A 20,460-nucleotide genomic window follows, 5' to 3' on the forward strand; every position below is an offset into this window, starting at 1 on the left:
CCTTCTGCCTGAGACCCTGCCCCTTCCGGGGGCCGGAGACGGCCCCAGCCCCATACCGGTAAGCGTCTGGAGTTACTTTCACCCCTGTTAATCAGCCTTATCTTAGCCAGACTGATTACACAGTTTGAGCATAAAACTCTTGAACCTTTCCACAGCAGATGTTGCCTCTCTTTGTTGAGGAAATTGGGAGGTGGGGTGACCATGACTACAGAGACCGCCTTTTGGGTCCTAGAGGGTCTGCACAGAGAACCATGTGGACTTAACTGCTGACACTTCACTGCACATGGTGGTGACTCAGAACTTCACAGGACTAGAACTCAGGGCCTCTTGTATCAAAAGCATAAAGCCTTAGCACTTGAGCAAAACAGGAATTTCTCTGTGCCTTTAGTAAGGCTGTGTGTCTGCCGCGGAGGTCACAAGAGTCACGGATTCCATGACTTTCCTTGACTTCTGCAGCAGCTGGTGCTGGGTCAGGAGCTGCCTGGGCCAGCAGCAGCAGTTTGGATGTGTGGGAGGGGGCTCAGGGCTAGGGGCAGGGCGTTGGGGGGGTGCGGGGGCTGCTTACCTTGGGGTGGGGGGCTCCCCGGCTCCTACTGGCATAGGCGGAGGAGGGACCAGGGGGTTCTGCGTGCTGCCCGCACCTTCAGGCCTTGCCCCTGCAGCTCCCATTGGCTGCAGTTCCCGGCCAATGGGTTCTGCGCCTGTGAGCCAGCGCTTGTGGTGGGAACAGCAATTGGAGCCTCCCTGGCTGGAGCTGTGGGTACATCTGAAGCCTACGAGCCTCGCCAATTTCCCCTGCACAGCACCAATGGGGATCCCGGCTCATGGCCCAGCCCCCGCAGTGCCCCCAGACTGCCCCCCACCAAGCACTCATAGCGACCCCCCACCCAACTTTTAGTTGGGGGGAAGAGTGAAAGTCATGGACAGGTCACAGGCCATGAATTTTTGTTTACTGCCCGTGACCTGTCCATGACTTTTACTAAAAATGACCATGACTAAAACATAGCCTGAGCCTTTAGCAACGCAGGGCCTATGATACACAGCTATTTCTAATTCTCTCCAGTAGAGGGCAGCAAGTGATGCGCATACATTATACGATACCGAACTGGCTAGAGTGTAATTCAAGTCTGCACCACAGATTACCTGCTGTGTAGGAATATGGGATTTACTACAGTCACAGTAAAGTTATAGCTTCTCACTTCTCTTAAGACAAGTTAGGTGTTTGGCCAAGTCACTCTGTGATAGGAACATAAGGACTGAGAGAAGTTTATACTATAGCCCACCACAGCATTCTTGTTGTCAATAAACTAGAGAGAGTGGTGGTTCCCAATGTGGGGTTCTCAGACCCCTGGCTGTTTGCTCTGGGTTATTTGGAGGGTCCATCCCTTGAGCCAGAGCCAGAACACTATTCTGGAACTCTGACCGCATGGAGGATGCCAGCAATTGGTATGCTCCACACAGCATGACCTCTCATGCACTGTACATGAGAGGTCACTCCAGTGGGTACATTCCAGTAGTACCAGGAATGAAAGGGGTCCAGGATTTATAGTCAGATGCCAAAGGAGTCTTGGGGCAAAAAGTCTGGGAACCACTGACCTGTCAGGATAAAGCTGCCAACACTTTGCAGTTGTCTAGAAAATACTGTGTTGTGACATCCACTTGATTGTATCTTTTCATCACAGCACTGCATCATGAGGTCATAACCCTCCAGATGAACTGGAGATTCTGTCACTGTCCAGTTACAGGGTGGACAGAAATCCAGCTACATTCCCCCTCTACCTTTTTCCTTTCCCCCAACCTTACTCCATTGCCCTTTTAAATCCTTCACACTATACAGTTTTGTTACCAATTTTGGGCCTAATCCCGTTCTCATTTAACAGAGGGTAGCTTTGCCATTGTCAACAAAGAGAGAAGGATTGGACCCTTTGGAAGGTTTTTCCATATTCCAGCCCTTCTCTGGTTCAACAATAAACATCTCCCGAGCACATGCTCACATGCTGGCAGTGCAATGGGTTTTGGAGGCACACGAGTTGTCACTGTGGAAATCCAACATGGTAAGCAAGACATTTTGCCTAAAGGAGCAGGGCTGAGCCAGCAGGACCAGCACAGGGAGTCCTGTGGATTTTCAGTGAAAAAAAAGAGAACCTTCTCATTTACTGCAGTTCCCAAAAAAGCCACAAAGTAGTGGCAGGATGGCCAATGGAAAGAACATAATATAGCCTCTGAATAAACAGCCAACCACAATCCCTCAAGCCCTTTGGATCTGAAGTGCCCTCTGACTTTTCTGAAGCTCTTTATTTAGATATGGTCACTGTTTGTATAAACACCAGCTAGAAACAATTAACTAGATCCCCAACTCTCACCAAACACAAAGTTTTTTCTTGACAGGTTTCAGAGTAGCAGCCGTGTTAGTCTATATTCGCAAAAAGAAAAGGAGGACTTGTGGCACCTTAGAAACTAACCACTTTATCTGAGCATAAGTTTCGTGAGCTACAGCTCACTCCAAAGTTTTTTCTTGTTATTATTCAGGGCAGAAAATGAAGCACTGGAGGCAGCTAGAGTGTTTGTCAGTTCTGAAGCGTTCGTTTTGAAATCCATTACGGGTCTTCATGAAACTGCCGTAAAATACAGTGTTAGGGCCCAATCCCGCAGTCAGAGCCGCAGAACCAGAAAGTACACGTTGTCTATAAATACGTTACTAAAGATTTACTGTATAAACTTTGGAAAATTGGTTCTCTTCAAAGCCCTCAGTCTCAACAGAAAAGGGAAGTAACCCTTTGCACTTGAATGATGGATGCAAAGTCTAGTCTGTATATTTTTCCCTCCCTGGCTATACAGTTATTAATAGTTAGGTTAAGATGTCTCAGATCAACTCGGACTGCTGGACTCACCCCTACACAGAAACCTCCTTCCACCAGCCACTTTCTTCTCCAGACCAATGTGGCGGTCTCCCAGCCCTATGCCCTTCATGGGACCATGTGGCCTACTCGTAGCCCCTTCCCAGAAATACATTCTACTCTAGAAAGAACAGTAGGGGTTGGTTTGCACAGGGAGATAATAAAGTACCGTCTGTGGTATCACTAATTTGTAGAAACACGACACGGCACCTGCATTAGTAGTAGATCCCCTCGAGATGGCAGCACCTTACCTTCTGTTGATTTACTGTGCAAGCCACAGACACATACCGCTTTGCAACTGCTGCTAACAATAGTGCACTTTCCTGTGTAATGTAATGGGCAAATTTAAGAAACACAAATAACATTTGTGCTAAGTTTGTGAGTGTACGTGGAATTAAATGAGCAGAAGATAGCTATACAGCCCTAGGTATTTGGATTGCTATAAAAACTACAGGTTTCAGAGTAACAGCCGTGTTAGTCTGTATTCACAAAAAGAAAAGGCGTACTTGTGGCACCTTAGAGACTAACCAATTTATTTGGGCATAAGCTTTCGTGAGCTACAGCTCACTTCATCAGTTGCATACTGTCATACATTGCTGTAAGACACATACTGCAGCAGAATACAGTACAGTTCCATAAATAAGTGCTTATGAATATCTGACAAGGTGATAGTGTCTATTTTTAGGAAGCATTTGTCCAGTTTAATCTGACATTGATTATATAAGAAAGTAAAGAAGTACGCTGAGACTCTTTCCAGAAGTGACGTAATTGGAGAGCCAAATATTCCACTCTTCATAAAATTAAACCTAACTATCATGGTAGAGATACAATAGCTTTAAGGCATGCAAATTAGACAATGAGATTGACCAGGAAAGCCAAAAAGCCCATAGCAAGAATACAACTCGAGGGAGAATTTTATGAATGGACTTGCCATTATCTACCTGTTCACCAATAAATGTTTTTTATGTCAACTCTCTAGGGGACAGTGAAGGATCTTTTCATTTTCCTGGAGTTTCCCCCCTCCTTTGTCTCTGCCACTCTGAGATTGCTGATGAGGGCTATAACTTTGTGTGTGAGAGACAGCATGGGAGGCCGAGTCAACAAAGTGGAAATCAATCAGGAAGAGTTACAACAAAAACTGAATTAAGAATACCCCAAAATGGGATTAAATTAAATATTAATTTCCACTCCTCAGTTAAGCTCATCTCCCTTTGGAGCCATGCTTCAGTGAGGACAAAGAGTTTAAGAACAGGACAATCCATAGGTTATAGAAATGTTTCCTCAATTCTCTAGATAGTGGCTTTATTTAATTCTAGAGTCACAGCCAACACCTCTAGGATACCATGCAACTTAAATAGCGTGCAATAAACTATGTAAGAATACTGGATAAAGTATTTTAAGAGGAGCAAATGTTGCTAGTGCAAAACTCAGAACAGGAGAATTGAAGGACTCATTTAAGTTCTCAAACCCTTTGAGTGAATCTGGGATCAGATTTGTATAAACTTGGCCCAGTTAATGACTTCACAGTGAATCATGCAATAGTCGCAGCTTTTCAAGTCATGCTGGCTACGATCAATTCTTCAAGGTTTAATGTCATTCACCCCATTTTCCAGCTCTTCAGATGGGTCCCAATCCTTATCAAGCCAGACTCCATTGTAGTCAATGTAAGTTCTGTGCACAACAGTCACTTAGTTGAAGAAATTTTCCTACTGAAGCAGTAATTCTGCAGCATATGAGAGTAGAGAACCAGGCGATACTGTTGGAGCATTAATAAAATTAATGACAGGTTTCAGAGCGGTAGCCATGTTAGTCTGTTTCAGCAAAAACAACGAGGAGTCCTTGTGACACCTTAGAGACTAACAAATTTATTTGGGCATAAGCTTTCGTAGGCTAAAACCCACTTCATCGGATGCATTGAGTGGAAAATACAATAGGGAGGTATAAATACACAGCATATGAAAAGATTGGATGACTCCATGCATCTGATGAAGTGGGTTTTAGCCCACAAAAGCTTATGCCCAAATAATATGTTACTCTCCAAGGCACCACAAGGACTCCTCGTTGTTTTTAATATAATTAATGTTATTAATAAAGTACATCTTCTCTGCCCACCAAAGCATTTGGGGTGGTACAAAAACATCATCAATACTGACATAATAAGAAATTGTTTCTACTGTGAGGGAAGACAAAATGTGAAAAACACAGCAAGACTTAAAACCCAAAGTGAGCAGCATGGCTCAGGGATGTGTGTTCTGTATAGAGCAACACGGAGTTGTGTGGGAGGGGATTATCTCTGTGTACACTGCATTACTGAGCCAGGGGTGTTTATGTAGGTTGACCAAGATTATTTAAAAAAAAAAAACATCCGAAAGAAACACACTTTTGACATTGCTTAGAACAGTGCTTCTCAACCTTTCCAGACTACTGTACCACTTTCAAGAGTCTGATTTGTCATGCGTACCCCCCAACTTTCACCTCATTTAAAAATTACTTGCTGATAAAAATCAGACATAAAAAGACAAAACTGTCAAGCACTCTACTACTGAAACATTGCTTACTTTCTCATTTTTACCATATAGGTATAAAATAAATTGATTGGAATATAAATATTGTTCTTACATTTCAGTGTGATACTTGAGCCCGTATTTCACTTGTGAGCCTTGTCTGAAGCCCAAGCCCCGCTGCCCAGGGCTGAAGCATGTAACTTAGCTTCGTGGGAGTCCCTGTGATGTGGGGTCCTGGGCAAATGCCCTGCTTGTCACCCCCAATGCCAGCCTTGTACTTACGATCCCCCTAAAACCATCCTATGACCCCCATGGGGATCACAACCATCAGGTTGAGAAACACGGATCTGAATGAGTTGAGTGTCCCCTGGAGGACCTCTGTGGTACCCTCAGCTGAGAACCTCTGGTTTAGAACAGAGCTATGCCACTGCTGTACACAAGGCACGCACACGATGATTACCACTGCAAGGGCTGATCAGTTTTAAATTGCATCAGGCCACAATTTACAGCTACCCAAGACACTTTAAGAAAAATGTGGAAAATTGGAGCAAGTCCAGGAAAGAGCAACAAAAATGATAAAAGGCTTATAAAACTTGACCTATGAGGAAAAGTTAATAAAACTTGGGTATGTTTAGTCTTGAGGAAAAAGACCGGTTGAGACAAGTGGACCTGATAGTCTTCAGATGTGTTACCGGCTGCCTGACCTGAATAGAGAGAAAGGGCCAATTAACCTTGTGACAGGCTCCACCTGGGGGAGAGTCAGGGCTGGTAAGCTTTAATTGCTGATAAAGCCCAGCTGGGGGAGAAGCAGACTAAGGTAGGAAGTCAGGATATTTGCAGCAGAAAGGGAGCCACAGCAGAGAAGGCCTGCAGGCACTCCCTGGGCTGAGAGAAGGAAAGGAGGAAACTAAGGGAAGAATAGAAGCCCTGGGAACCTGGCCCTGAGGGAAGAGTGCACCTAGAGGAAGGTGGAGGAAGAGCAGGATCATCCCAGGGAAACAGCATGAGGTATAGGACAGTGCAGACTGATGGATTCTTCCTAATAGTGGGGGGTTCTGAGGCCCTACCCCTGCCCCTTCTCTTCCCCCCAAGGCTTTGCCCTGGAGCTGAGAAGCCCAGACCCCCCCCCCCACCTGCCCAGGGTGAGGAGGCTGGAGAGCAGTCCCCGCCCTCTGGGCAGGTGGAGGGTCCATGTCTCTTACCCAGAGCCCCAGCTGGGCCATGGTAAGAGTTTCCCAGGCAGCTGTGGAGAGCAGCAGACCCTCTGTCTGCTGTGGGCAGAGGGCTTGGGGGGCATGGACACAGGCTGGGGGCTGCTCTCTGGCCTGGGATTTCCAACCCTGCAGGATTGGCCTGGAATCTCCAGGAATTAAAGATTAATCTTGAATTAAAGATTGTCATGTGATGAAATCTCCAGGAATACATCCCACTAACGTTGGCAACCCTATTCTGCCCCCACCCTGGGCAGGTGGAGGGTCTGTGGCTCCCCACAGCTGCCTGTGCTCCCTGTGCCTCTCTTACCCCAGCCTGGGCTCCTGCTTCTAGCCTGGCTGGGGGATGGGACCTGGGGGTGGGGGAGAAGAGGAGAGGCAGGGGGCTAGGCCCGTAGTGAAAAAGTGGATGGGCCATGGCCCCTCAGCTCCCCCCCTCCCCCCGCTGCCTTGCAGCACCCCTAGTTGCTGGGCATAGACCCCTGGTCTGGAACCCAAAGTAGTGGGCAGGCCTGGTTCCAGTACCAGCTACTGCTAAAGTGGCAGTGGAGCCGAAGATGGCCTGGGGTGGTTGTCTAAGGGGACTATGATAGCCTGGAAAGGGAGGGCTACAGTGATCTGGCCGGAGGGCCAAGCCCCGAAGAGACATCACCCTGAGTGATGAAAAGGGAGGAACCTGACTCCAGAGAGAGAGAGAGAGAGAGAATCAGATCACAGGGTGAGAAACCAAAGGAAGGAGGATCACACTGGTTGTGAGCTATTCCCCACACGGGGCCACAAGGAGGCACCACAGTGGTGAGTAGCAGACCCATATGAAAGGCTGTTATAAAGAAGGCCATGATCAATTGTTCTCCATGTCCACTAAAGGTAGGACAAGAAATAATTGGCTTAATCTGCAGCAGGGGAGATTTGGATTAGATATGAGAAAAACTTTCTAACTATAAGGATAGTTAAGGACTGGATAGGCTTCCAAAGGAGATCATTGAGTCCCCATCGTTGCAGGTTTTTAAGAACAGGTTAGACAAACCTGTCAGGGATGGTCTAGTTATATTGAGTCCTGCCTCAGTGTGGGTCCCTTGAGGTCCCTTCCAGCCCTATATTTCTATGATTCTATAATAGTCCAGACACTGCATCTTACGGGGAGGGAAAAAATAATGTGGAGTGATTCTGTGGCATCTGCCAGCACTCTGTTTGTTCAAGTTGGCACCAGAAAGATCTCAAGAGGTCTGCATTAGCTCTGGCTTAGTAGTGTTCTGCAGACTAATGGGGCCATATTTATTCTATGGGTAAACTCCATTGATCTCAATACTTCAATGACAGGACTAGATGGATAGATACCCTGGGATGAATTTGACCTCAGCCTCGAATTCTCTCATCGTTGCTCTTCATGTCTCCTTTAGGTGTTTCCTCATGTTCTCTGATCTTTTCATGCAAAACCCGTAGCCCAGTTTGCTAGCTGTGACCGTCTTTACGTAGAGCTCAGCCAAAGTAGTTCCATCATCTCTTTACTGTTCCCCTGATTCTCTGTTATAGAAAGATAAACGTGAGTCACAGGGTGTAGAGCAGTGGTTCTCAACCTTTCCAGATTATTGTATCCCTTTCAGGAATCTGATTTGACATATGTATTCCAGCTTTCACCTCATTTAAAAGCTACTTATAAAATCAAACAGATAAAAATGTCACAGCCACACTATTACTGAAAAATTGCTTACTTTCTCATTTTTACCATATAATTATAAAATAAATTGATTGGAATATAAATATTGTAAAATTAAGCCAGTATTTCACTTGTGAGCCTTGTCTAAAGCCCAAGCCCTGCCACGCAGGGCTGAAGCATGTAACTTTGTAGGGCCCCCTGTGGTGTGGGCCCTTGGGCAGTTGCCCTGCTTGCTGCCACCTAATGCCAGCCCTGCACTTACAATGCCCCTAAAACTGTCCCATGACCCCAACAGGGGGTCACAACCATCAGGTTAAGAAACACTGATCTAGATTAGTTGAGTACCCCCTGGAAGACATTTGCATACCCCCCAAGGGTATACATACCCCTGGTTGAGAACCTCTGGTGTAGAGAATATCTCACTGGAATTTCTTCTCAAAAAGTAATCTACATCCCTGCCTCCATGTGGAAGGTGGGAAAGAAGACTGCGCCTGGCAGGTCCCTTTGGGGAAGGGTGGCACCTGGGGTTGAGGCTGGAAGGCCCTGACTTACCTCTGTAAATGGTTTCAGTTTCTTTGAGGGAGGAGTCCAATGGCTGTGGGTATACCACAGCCGCCGGCCCCCACCCCCACACACGTGAGATCCTCCTGACTGTTCTAACAAAATCGGCGTTCACTTGAAAAAAATGAAACTGCAAATTTATCATAATTAAAAGAAAGTTTGGGACCACAAAATGGCCTGGAACCCAAGCGTGAATGTTGTTTTAAAAAACTTTAGTGCAAAACAGGCTCTTTTTTCACAGTCCTAGCTGAACTTCATGTTCTTAGCTTTTGCATCGTTAGTACAGTGTTTTGCACACGAGCAGTCTGTGGGGGTGGCACTAATGCGACAAGAGGTGCGAATTTGGCTCCAAGTTTGGCATACCTTAGATATACAGGTTCAAATCCCAACCCTTCCTCCTCCTGAGGAGTACCAGGCAGTTAACTGTATGAGAAGTCTTTGTGCAGTTTTGTCAGTTTTGCTCACTTTCATCTGCATTTTCATGGCATCCTAACTGTTAACAGCTGCCACCTGCAAAGTCAGCTTCTTCCAGGTATTTGTTCTGGTTCCAGTAGGTTTTCAAGGAGCCGTTATAAATAAAACAAGCCAACATAGCAAACAGGGGGAAATTCCAAGTCATCTCAGAGTTCTCCCATTTTACTGGGGTAATGCACCACAAACAGTAATTAAATATAAGGAACAATAATAGCTGGTGCGTATATAGCACTCTTCATCCTTTGTTCTCAAAAGAGTTTCACAAAGAAGGTTAAGTAAATATCCCCATTTTACAGAGAAGGAAACTAAAGCATTGAGAGGTGAAGAAACTTACCTGAGGTCACACAGCAGGTCCGTAGCAGAGCCAGGAACAGATGCCAGGTCCTTTCATTCTCCATCCTCCACCTTATTCACTGGACCACACAGATGTAAAACCACTTAGGTTACCTTATGCCACTGCAAAAGCTAGAATGACTGAGGTGAAAGAAAATGCATTGATTCAATGGCAGGGAAACTAGGCAAAGTTCTGTCCCAGAATCCTTTGAGAAAACAGAGCTCAACAGTGAATTATTTGCTACTTTGAATCTCTAAGGCCTAAATCCTGCTCTCCTTACTCAGATGAGAAATCCTATTAACTTCAATGAACTACTTCTATGAGCAAAGTGAGTGGGATTTGGGCCAAAACCTGAGCAATATGGTTTTTGTTCAATAGTTTATGGCAAGATCATATCTTATGTGCCAGTGACAGGGGGCAGGATAGGGGGGAAAACAGCCTCCATGAGCTGCTACTCCTTCTCCCATACAGGCAGGTGAAGAAATGGTTGGAGCCATGACTCTGCCTCCCCCAACCACTGTCCAGCAGCCCTGAGCCAGTGTGGAAGATTAAGTAATGTGCTACTAGTATAGATCAGTACAGATTACTTCTCATTGGGAACAGGAAATTCCTCCATAATTCTTTCACTGGTCTGCTCTTGGAACAGCATAACTACATGTTGTCCTTTACTGTGAACTGAGAGTAAGCACCCAATCTACCCCTTAGTTTAGAATCCTGTGACTGACTGAAAACAGAACAATTTGCTTTTTCCACACACACACACGATTCAGAATACATGGGTATTGGGAGGGTTGATGATTTTTTTTTTCCAGAGAAAATTCTGACAAGTGAATATTTTTGTTAAAATTTTAAGTTGGGCAGGGGAAAGACATTTTCTGATCCACTTGAATAAACAAACACCTGCAACAGGACCTGTGCACAAAAAGCCAAGTGCATGCTAAATCCCCTCATTTGGATGGATCAAAGTAAGCAATATACTATATATTTCATACCAGAAGATTCTCTGTGATAAGCAACATGTATCCCCACAGATTTGAAGGCTTCACTACAGCACTTGTATGCACAGACTGGAGGAGCCGACATAGGTACATCACAAATCCAAATTAGAATGGTTTCAGAGTAGCAGCTGTGTTAGTCAGTATCCGCAAAAAGAAAAGGAGGACTTGTGGCACCTTAGAGACTAACCAATTTATTTGAGCATAAGCTTTCGTGAGCCTCACAGTATATCCCCCTGCTGGCTGTGCATGGAATTAGCACAAATCCACGCAGTCAGATCAGAACTGCAACTGCGGATCAATTTCTGCTCCCTGTATCTCAGATGTAAATCTGGAGAAACTCCATTTATGTCAATGTTTTCACTCAGAATTTACAATGGTGCTACAGATATGAGAATTTGGATCTTCTAATCAAAGTGTAGTAGCAGATTCAGCATTTAAGATGGAAGCCTTGTTTATAATTAAACATAGCTACGCATTTTCTCATCGATTCCCCTTCCTCCCTATTTAGAGGGACCTGTTGCCTCTCTCTTATTTTTCACTTTCACTGACCATGAAATGCAGTGATTGACACTTTGTGTGCGTGTGTATGTATATATCACAAATTAATGCTGGTTTTGAGCTATTCCAATAGCTCCTTAAGCATCAGTTTGCTGAAATCTAACCAAGTAATAAAATGCATTTCATTTAGAAGGAATATTAAACTGGAAATTCAAATCATGGCACTAAAACACTGTATCAGAAGAACTGGTGGATAAATGGCGAATGTGGACCAGTGTCAGTGACCTTTTTGACTGGTTTCAATCATCAATTTACTAAGGATGAAGACATTTGAACAAGTCTTGTTGGCCAAGTTAATTCATTAATGACTTTCCAGGTCACAGACCACTCAGAGCAGATCCAGCAATCCAAGTAAAAATAAGAGTGGGTCTAAGAGAGGCCTTGCATAGGAATCAATTATGTGTTTTGCACCAGGAGACAACTGTCAGGTGTCATGGAGAAAATGGTACAATGAAGGATTTTAGCAGCTTTTCAAGTAACTCTTTGGAGATTAGAAATATATGTGGAAAGCATTTCTACATTAAGTGCAAAAGCAAGGATCAGGCATCTTCTAGGCTATTTAAGAACCTCTAGATTAAGTAGGTAGATTACAATGGAACCTACAGGTTAAGTTACTACTCAGAAATTCACATTTTAGTTGTCATGAAAGTGCTATGCACCCTAATGGTGCTGTGTAAGTAAAAACTCATCCATGAAAAAGTGGGGCATTGCCAGGGCAGTATTGGCATATGCCCTAAAATGTACTGCCTGTTTCCCCCCCCCCCCATAGCACTTTTCTTCTGTTGGTTCCAGATTTGCTGGACTGAAGGCATAAACACAAGCCAGAATTTGGTCCCAAATCCACTAATAATGGAGAATGATAGCTGGCCCCATAGTACAAATAAAAGCTGGGGAGTGACTGTCCAGCCTGCACCTTCTTTTTAACAACACTGTATACCGTAGCCCACTGCTACCACCATTTGATCAGTGTGTGCCTGCCACCTCATGTAGGAGGTCTTGCTTACCAAAGCATGGACTCGCGCCCCCCTGCTATACGTACACAGGGTTGGCAAAAGAGCCCAGCAGCAGGGGCCTCTGAAATGAAGGGTCTCACCCCGTAACATCCCATCAGTTTGTTTTTCTCTGCCTTGACTCCTCTCTTCCTTCATTTCCTGTAGCTAGCGCTCATACAGCTGTTCAGTGCTTTGATGATCCTCCTTCCAAGGAGGGACTAAGAGCAACAGCTCTGCAGCCTTCTCAAGTTCAGAGGCTTGAAACTCCTTGATCCCAGGTCTCTGCACATGATGGGAGGAAAAGGTGTCCGCTCCCTCTTTGGCTTTTAATAGTTGTACACATGCGAACTACTTCCATCCCGAAAACCATAGAACTGCTTTGGAAAGAGGCCTTAAATCAGGACTTCCTTTCCTGCACCCACAACTTTAGGCCTGCAAGTAATGGCACGTGAAAATAAAGCACAGGTGCCCTACAGCCTAACCTGTAGGGCAATCAGGGTGTTAGATGGCTATGCGCCCTTATGCAAACTTCAGGCCCCAAAGAGGAGCAAAGGCTGTAAAAACAAGGCCACTGGCAACCTAATCCCTTCACTGAGTAAGAACAGAGTAGAGCTCGCTCTCTACAAGCCCAAGGGAAGCTTACAATGGCCAGAATAGAAAAGGAGGCATGACTGAAAACACATCCAAATTTGATGTTGTATCTCCAGTACATCTGGTGCCCTTTCTGCCTGCTTGGCCACACCTGATTTCAACAAAAACCCAAGCAAGCTGCAAGTGCTTAAGAGACAAACAATGGCATTTTCAATCCGGTTAGCATACAAAGGTTTGGCCCCTTATCACAGCCCGTACAGGCAATGGGAGACCATTCACAAACCGGCAACAGAAATGAATACAAAAAAGAGCTCAGAACTTAGTGCAGAAGCAATGTAAAATATCCTCCTGTGCTCATTAGGGCTTTAATATCCACTTAGATGGCTTGAGTTAATACTTTAACAGCCAGTAACTAGCCAATCCCAAAAGGTTTTAGCTCCTGATTAGAATCTGTAGCTTTTACAGGGTGTTGAATGGGCTTTTAGCTGTATCTTCTGTTTAAGATCCTCTCTTTTTTAAAAAACTTAATCTCTTTTGTCCTATTTGCACCAGATAGCGCACTAAATAATCTTTGTTTTAAGCCCATTTTGACATTTGCTTTTATTTGATGGGTTGAGGCATCTCTCTGCATTGCAGACACATGCTGTGTTCTTGGATCCAGAGCACTGTACATTTCCCAGCAGGGCGAGAGTATGGATATAACAAAGATGTACCGTGAATTTCTTAGAGATAACAGTGCCCTGAGCTCCACTGAGACTGTCAAAAATCAGAGTCAAATGAAAAACCAGCATCTTCATTCTGATTAGTCGTTGACAGTGAGCAGAGTTGGCAGGTCTTTCTCTGACTGCTTCATCTAGTCTCGGACATACATGGGTCACTTGTATGGTGACAGTGGGCAGCACAGGCTGCATTAGCCAGCTGGACACCGTGAAGCCAGAGAGAACCACAGGGTCTTTCTGTGTGCAGCAACCTCAATAAAGAATCCTCTTTATAGTCACTGATTTCTGTTTCTTATGTACCACAAGGGATATGACAGACCATTGTTGTTCAGCCACAAACTACTGGGTTCAGAAACTGAAGCTTTAGCAGGGCCAGTAGTCACCATGACCTGCCAGCGTACGAGCTCAAGGTCAAAGAACTGGACCTAGAAATTATATGGCAAATAAGCTTCCATAAATCAACAGAGGTGATAAATAATGGTCTGCGCACGGACAACTTGTGAAGAGTCCAAAAGGTAAAGTACTCACCATACATTAGTCACTGTGCACTATGAGTTACACCTTTGCACAGCCCCACACCTATAAGTCTGGGTCCAACTCAGGCCACAACGTTTCTTCAATCCCCCCCATACCACCCCCCGGTCAGATTGGTGGTGACTTTGGGGTGTTTTTGCATTCGTCTGCAGTGTGGTCATTTAGCAGGATGTGTCCCGGCTACTGCAGGTGCCTCAGGCATCAGTGCTCCTCAGTCCCTCCTCTTCTCTTCCTGTGGCACATCGTCTAGTTTCCTGTGGGCTGTAGTACTTTGGGCTAATTTTGTGCACGGGTGCTGGGCGGCGTCGGTGGCCTGTGATATACAGGAGGTCAGAGTAGGTGATCTGGTGATCCCTTCTGGCCTTTAAACTCCTTGATTCCCTCTTCAGGGACAGGTTTCAGAGTAACAGCCGTGTTAGTCTGTATTCGCAAAAAGTTGGTTAGTCTCTAAGGTGCCACAATACTCCTTTTCTTCAGGGACAAGTTTTTCCAAGGAGACATGCTGGAAAGGAAGATGTCAACAGGAGACTAGACTGCAAAAAAAAAAAAAAAAAAAAGGATAATGAAAGGCAGTTACTGGAAGACTGAGAACTCAAGAGAGATAATCAGCAAGAATGAGCCAGAGAGGATTAAGTAATTAAGCTGAGGAGGGGCAGCAATTTTTGTGAGGATGAGAGAAGAGAGGGAAATAGCTGTAGGGGAGACAGATCTCACCCTGCAGGCAGGGAGCAGGGGAGGTGAAGGCAGCAGTGAGAGAAATCCGATGGGAGGTGTACCTGCTGTAGAATCAGCATAGAGGTGCCCAAAGTGATTAATCAAGAGGCAGGGAGGAAGGAGCAGTTCGTAATTTGTGGCAGAGGGGGCAGAGCGCGCGCCACAGGGACACAGTAGAAAGAGCCGAGGGCAGTGAGCACAGTGGAATGATGGTGCCCTCTAAAGGTCATTCGGAGTCGCATACAGGGTCACAGAGAGAATGCAAGACAGCCAGTATGCGGGAGGGCCACCATGACTTAGCTGAGGCTGCTCATCCAGACGATACACACAAGGGTACGTGCTGGAAGCTTGGGCTTGAAAAGTGACGAAAACCTCAGCAGCCAGGCACCTCGGTTTTAAAAGAGGATACCCGTGTAAGGCCTGGCCTACATTTACAGTGTAGGTCGACATAGCTACAGGGCTCACGTGTGTGAAAAATCCAGAGGCCCAAGTGCCGTAGTGATGCCGACCTAACAACCCCAGTGTAGAGGTAGCTAGGTTAAGAAAAGAATGCTTCCATTGACCTAACTATCATCACCTGTGGAGGTGGAGTCCTTACAGCGACAGAAAGACCTGTTCCTTTGCTGAAGGCAGCATCTACCCTATTGCTACAGTGCCATAGCTATGCGGCTATAATCCCCATAGTGTAGACATGGCCTAAATCAAGCTATTGGAGGTCATACTCAATAAAATGGCAACTTAGATTTGCATCTACATCTTAGGGTCTATGTTAGGGCTTGTCTACATAGGGGACCTTCTCACATAACTATACCAGTATAACTCCCTCAACTGCTTTAACACACACACACTCAAACAGGAGATGGGCAGGTTCTGATGTGGGGTAGGAGGGCATGAAGCAGGATGGAGGAGTGCCCCACCCCCTTGCTAAGGGCAAGTGCTGGAGACTTCCCCATATCACACACCATTGTTTGGGCAACCAGGAGCCAGAGCAGTGGTTGGAGGGCAGCAGGCAATATGATGGTCCTACAGTGCTCCTGTCCTGCTCCTACTGTGGTGATTATTATATATCTAATCATCTTTCTAAAGAAAAAACAGTCTGCTCTTCAAATGCTTCCTGCCAAAGCAGCTTTCTGCATTTCATGAGAAATACTAATCTGCACACGCTAATGTTAATGTGCTAAACTTCTTAGACGGGTGTGCACATCACAAGAGGTCGAGCAGACAGCATGCAGGACTGGCGTCAGGAGACCTGGGTTCTATTCCTGACCTGCGAGGTGACCTTGGGCAAATCACTTCACCTCTCTGTTCTGTTTCCTTCCCCATCATTTTTGTGTCTTAGCTGTGGAGATTGTGAGCTCTTTGGGGCATGGCATGACTCTTACTATGTGTATATACAGCACCTGGCACAAAGAGATCTTGATCTCTGTTGTGGCCTCTAGGTGCTACTGTAATAATACTAACAATTAAATGGCACTGACTATCCCACTCTGTTGGCAGTGTCTCCAGGGTCCAAGAACTGAATGGGGCTGCAGGCTGCATTACTGTCTCCCTGCTAGACAAGAGTTGCTCTAAGTCTGGATTTCTAAACCAATTTAGTTACATTAGTGCTACTTTCTTATGTAAACTGGCAACAGAATTTTCAAAAGGACCTAAGTGAAATAGAAGGCTAAGTTCCATTTTCAAAAGTCACAGGCACTTAGGGCCAGATTTTCAAGGGTACTTTGGTGCCTAAAGATGCAGATAGGCATGTTTGTGACTCTCACTGGGCACCTGATGCCTAATTCTCACTGCTTTCATTAGGCGTTAGGCACCTAGGCAGTTCTGAAAACAGCACTAGGCTCTATCTGCATCTTTAGGTACCTAAATACTTTTGAAAATTTGACCCTTTGACACTTCTGAAAATTTTACCTTGATCTATGTTTAGAGATCCATCATTGTATTTATATAGTGCCCTTCAGGCAGTGCATGGTACTCCAGACAGCTTTCAAGAGCAAAAAGCAGTGGGACTTCTGTCCATGTGGCTTGGGTGCTCGGGACAGGAGGATGAGGGAGACAGGAGGCTGAAGAAGGCTGGACAATTATGAAAAAAAAAGGACATTTAAACATGAACAGAGGTGTTCTTTACAACTGCTTTCAATGACTCAGCACATCCACAACTGTTCCAGTGAGCACTTCCCCCACAAAGAGCCCTGGAACAGCTGACTCCTCCTGCCTCTTAGAAGAAATCATTTGGGAATCTATTGAAACTTGGCCTGCAACAAAACTTGGGAAATGTTCAGATCCACATTCCGATTTTGTGGAGGAGGCCCAAAGCAAGACTTTAAATCTGATTTGTCCCTGCCATGCACTTTGCACAGGTGTAGATGGCCTTGAAAAATGGGCATAACACACTACCAGGTTACCATGGTTTTGCCTTCACGTTGCATGCACCCTGCAGATGACAACACAAAGTGCATCAGGGCTGAAAAGAACCAAACTTCTAATCTTTTGAGACTTAGTTCTCAGCAAAAAATGTATTGGACAATCTTGAACTGTAAGCAGTGCAGAGATATATGAATGGACATAAGAGATGTGTGAAAACAAATAAGTTGGGACTGGTGGGATTCAAAGAGAATCCCAGAGTGTGATGAACTTCAGCCTCTGGAAAGTCCACTGTGGGAAATTTGGAAAGGAAGTTCAGTCTGGCAAGATTTCTGAGGTATCAGAAAAGCAGATTTAGTAATTGCATGAACGTGCTCATCAGTTGCTAGCCCAGGATCTCTGGTCCTTGTGGGAGAATCCTTTTATTTACTGTACCTTAATACAGAGGAACAAAAAAGTATATATTAAACTGGAAATCTAAGCATGAGGTGCCAAGATAATGAATAGTATAAAATGTGTTAAGACACAAATCCTGAGCTTGCATTATAGTTTACTTCGCTGTTCAGGACCTGCCATTTGCATAAAGCTGCAGGCTGCCAGCACCTATGCAACTATAGCCCATCTGAACAAGAACAACTTGTGTTGCTCTGTCTAGCATCCTTTATTGGCCAACTCGGAGTGATGTTAACACCACTTGAAAGGAAACCACATCCGTATCTTCTGTTGCTGCACCATGGGATGCTTGAGAGGGAACAGGAACTTCTTCATCTAAGGATTGATACTAGACACCTCAGTCTTTGGTTTCTTGCTGGGGGTGGGGAGCTCCTTTTTATGCTTATTTTCTTTTGCCTAAATTGCAAAATTTCCATTAACTATAATTAAGAGTAGAGGCATTGGTTCCATTTTCCTGGGTGCCATTTGGGTTAGTTCCATTCTACCTATCTCAACTTCCCCTGTGGTTTCAAATGGATGTCATGTTTCCCATCACTTACTGGCATAACTAAGTGTCATGTTACTGTGTACTTCAAACAGCTGCCATGTTCCTCCCCAGAAATGGCTGCATTTCAGTGGGAGTTTCACTTGTAGTTTTTAAATGGTATGGGAAGGAAAGATGCAGCAGACGTGTGGAACAGCTCTAGTCATGGCAAGTTCTCTTTCCATTTCTCAGCCTGGAGCGGGAGGAAGAGCACTTTAACAAACAGACTTTTGGTCCTAATGCTAGCTTAATTCCATCGGCTTCAGTACAGTGAACTCCTGACTTACACTAACTAAGTGAGAGGAGAACCAGGCCATTTATGTTGGAAATGAACAAATGTTAAATGCAATTTTAGAAGTAAACACAATAGCTTAGGGTAAATCTGCAGCTGGTGTAAATCAGCAGGGCTCCATTCACATCAGTGGAGATATTCTTGTCAGCAAGTTAAGGAAGTATGGGCTGGATGAATGCACTATAAGGTGGGTAGAAAGCTGGCTAGATTGTCGGGCTCAACGGGTAGTGATCAATGGCTCCATGTCTAGTTGGCAGCCGGTATCAAGTGGAGTGCCCCAAGGGTCGGTCCTGGGGCCGGTTTTGTTCAATATCTTCATAAATGATCTGGAGGATGGTGTGGATTGCACTCTCAGCAAATTTGCGGATGATACTAAACTGGGAGGAGTGGTAGATACGCTGGAGGGGAGGGATAGGATACAGAAGGACCTAGACAAATTGGAGGATTGGGCCAAAAGAAATCTGATGAGGTTCAATAAGGATAAGTGCAGGGTCCTGCACTTAGGACGGAAGAACCCAATGCACAGCTACAGACTAGGGACCAAATGGCTAGGCAGCAGTTCTGCGGAAAAGGACCTAGGGGGTGACAGTGGACGAGAAGCTGGATATGAGTCAGCAGTGTGCCCTTGTTGCCAAGAAGGCCAATGGCATTTTGGGATGTATAAGTAGGGGCATAGCGAGCAGATCGAGGGACGTGATCGTTCCCCTCTATTCGACATTGGTGAGGCCTCATCTGGAGTACTGTGTCCAGTTTTGGGCCCCACACTACAAGAAGGATGTGGATAAATTGGAGAGAGTCCAGCGAAGGACAACAAAAATGATTAGGGGACTGGAACACATGACTTATGAGGAGAGGCTGAGGGAGCTGGGATTGTTTAGCCTGCAGAAGAGAAGAATGAGGGGGGATTTGATAGCTGCTTTCAACTACCTGAAAGGGGGTTCCAAAGAGGATGGCTCTAGACTGTTCTCAATGGTAGCAGATGACAGAACGAGGAGTAATGGTCTCGAGTTGCAGTGGGGGAGGTTTAGATTGGATATTAGGAAAAACTTTTTCACTAAGAGGGTGGTGAAACACTGGAATGCGTTACCTAGGGAGGTGGTAGAATCTCCTTCCTTAGAGGTTTTTAAGGTCAGGCTTGACAAAGCCCTGGCTGGGATGATTTAACTGGGAATTGGTCCTGCTTCGAGCAGGGGGTTGGACTAGATGACCTTCTGGGGTCCCTTCCAACCCTGATATTCTATGATTCTACGATATGCCAGTTTACACCAGCTGCGATTCTGGCATAAATGTTTCTTCTCTTTGCATTTTACCCACATGCCACGGACTAAAGGAGGCTGTTTAATCTACTCCTTCAACAGCTAATCTCGCCAGATAAAAATGCCACTTTAAACATTTTAGGCCTCAGTCACTCACATCAGTAGAATTCCATCTGGAAGGGACAGAGACCTTTAACTGTAAATACAAGTAGAAAATTGTGGCCCCGTGTGCTGACTGGGACGGTCCATAGTCTGTTCCTGTACTGATCGCTGGCTAGTCACCAGTGACTCATTGCTAATTTACCATTACTTAGGTCTAGCCTCAAACAGCTCTGTTCGATGGTATTCATAACAGTGCAGTTTGATACCATATTCCTGGCCAACATTCCATGTTATTGCAGCGATGGCATTCTGTCAGTGCAAGTTCCTGGCTTTCACACTCACCGCTATCTGTCTATTCAGTAGGACTCCAAGTTAATGTAGCCAGCTGGGCTCATCTCTGCTGCCAAACACAGTAAAGTGGCAGCAGTTTTCAGTTCTAGTCTTTCCTTCTCCTCGCAACACAAACAATTCACACACACACACACACACACACACACACCCCCTCTCATTTATTTTCCAACAATAGAGATGGAAACGCCTCTTCCGTACTCTTAGTCCATGAGCTCAGCTCACCCCACCCCGAATGGTGTTCGGGTTCAGTGTAGTACAATCAAACCTGAAGACACGGTTGTAGGTTATCAATTTTTCTGAACTGAACGGCTAACTCAAGAGAAATACCCGAAAGACACAGAGCCTCTTTAATGTAATAATGAATAGTGTACATTAATA

This window comes from Lepidochelys kempii, chromosome 7 (assembly GCF_965140265.1).
Source record: "Lepidochelys kempii isolate rLepKem1 chromosome 7, rLepKem1.hap2, whole genome shotgun sequence".
Taxonomy (NCBI): Eukaryota; Metazoa; Chordata; order Testudines; family Cheloniidae; genus Lepidochelys; species Lepidochelys kempii.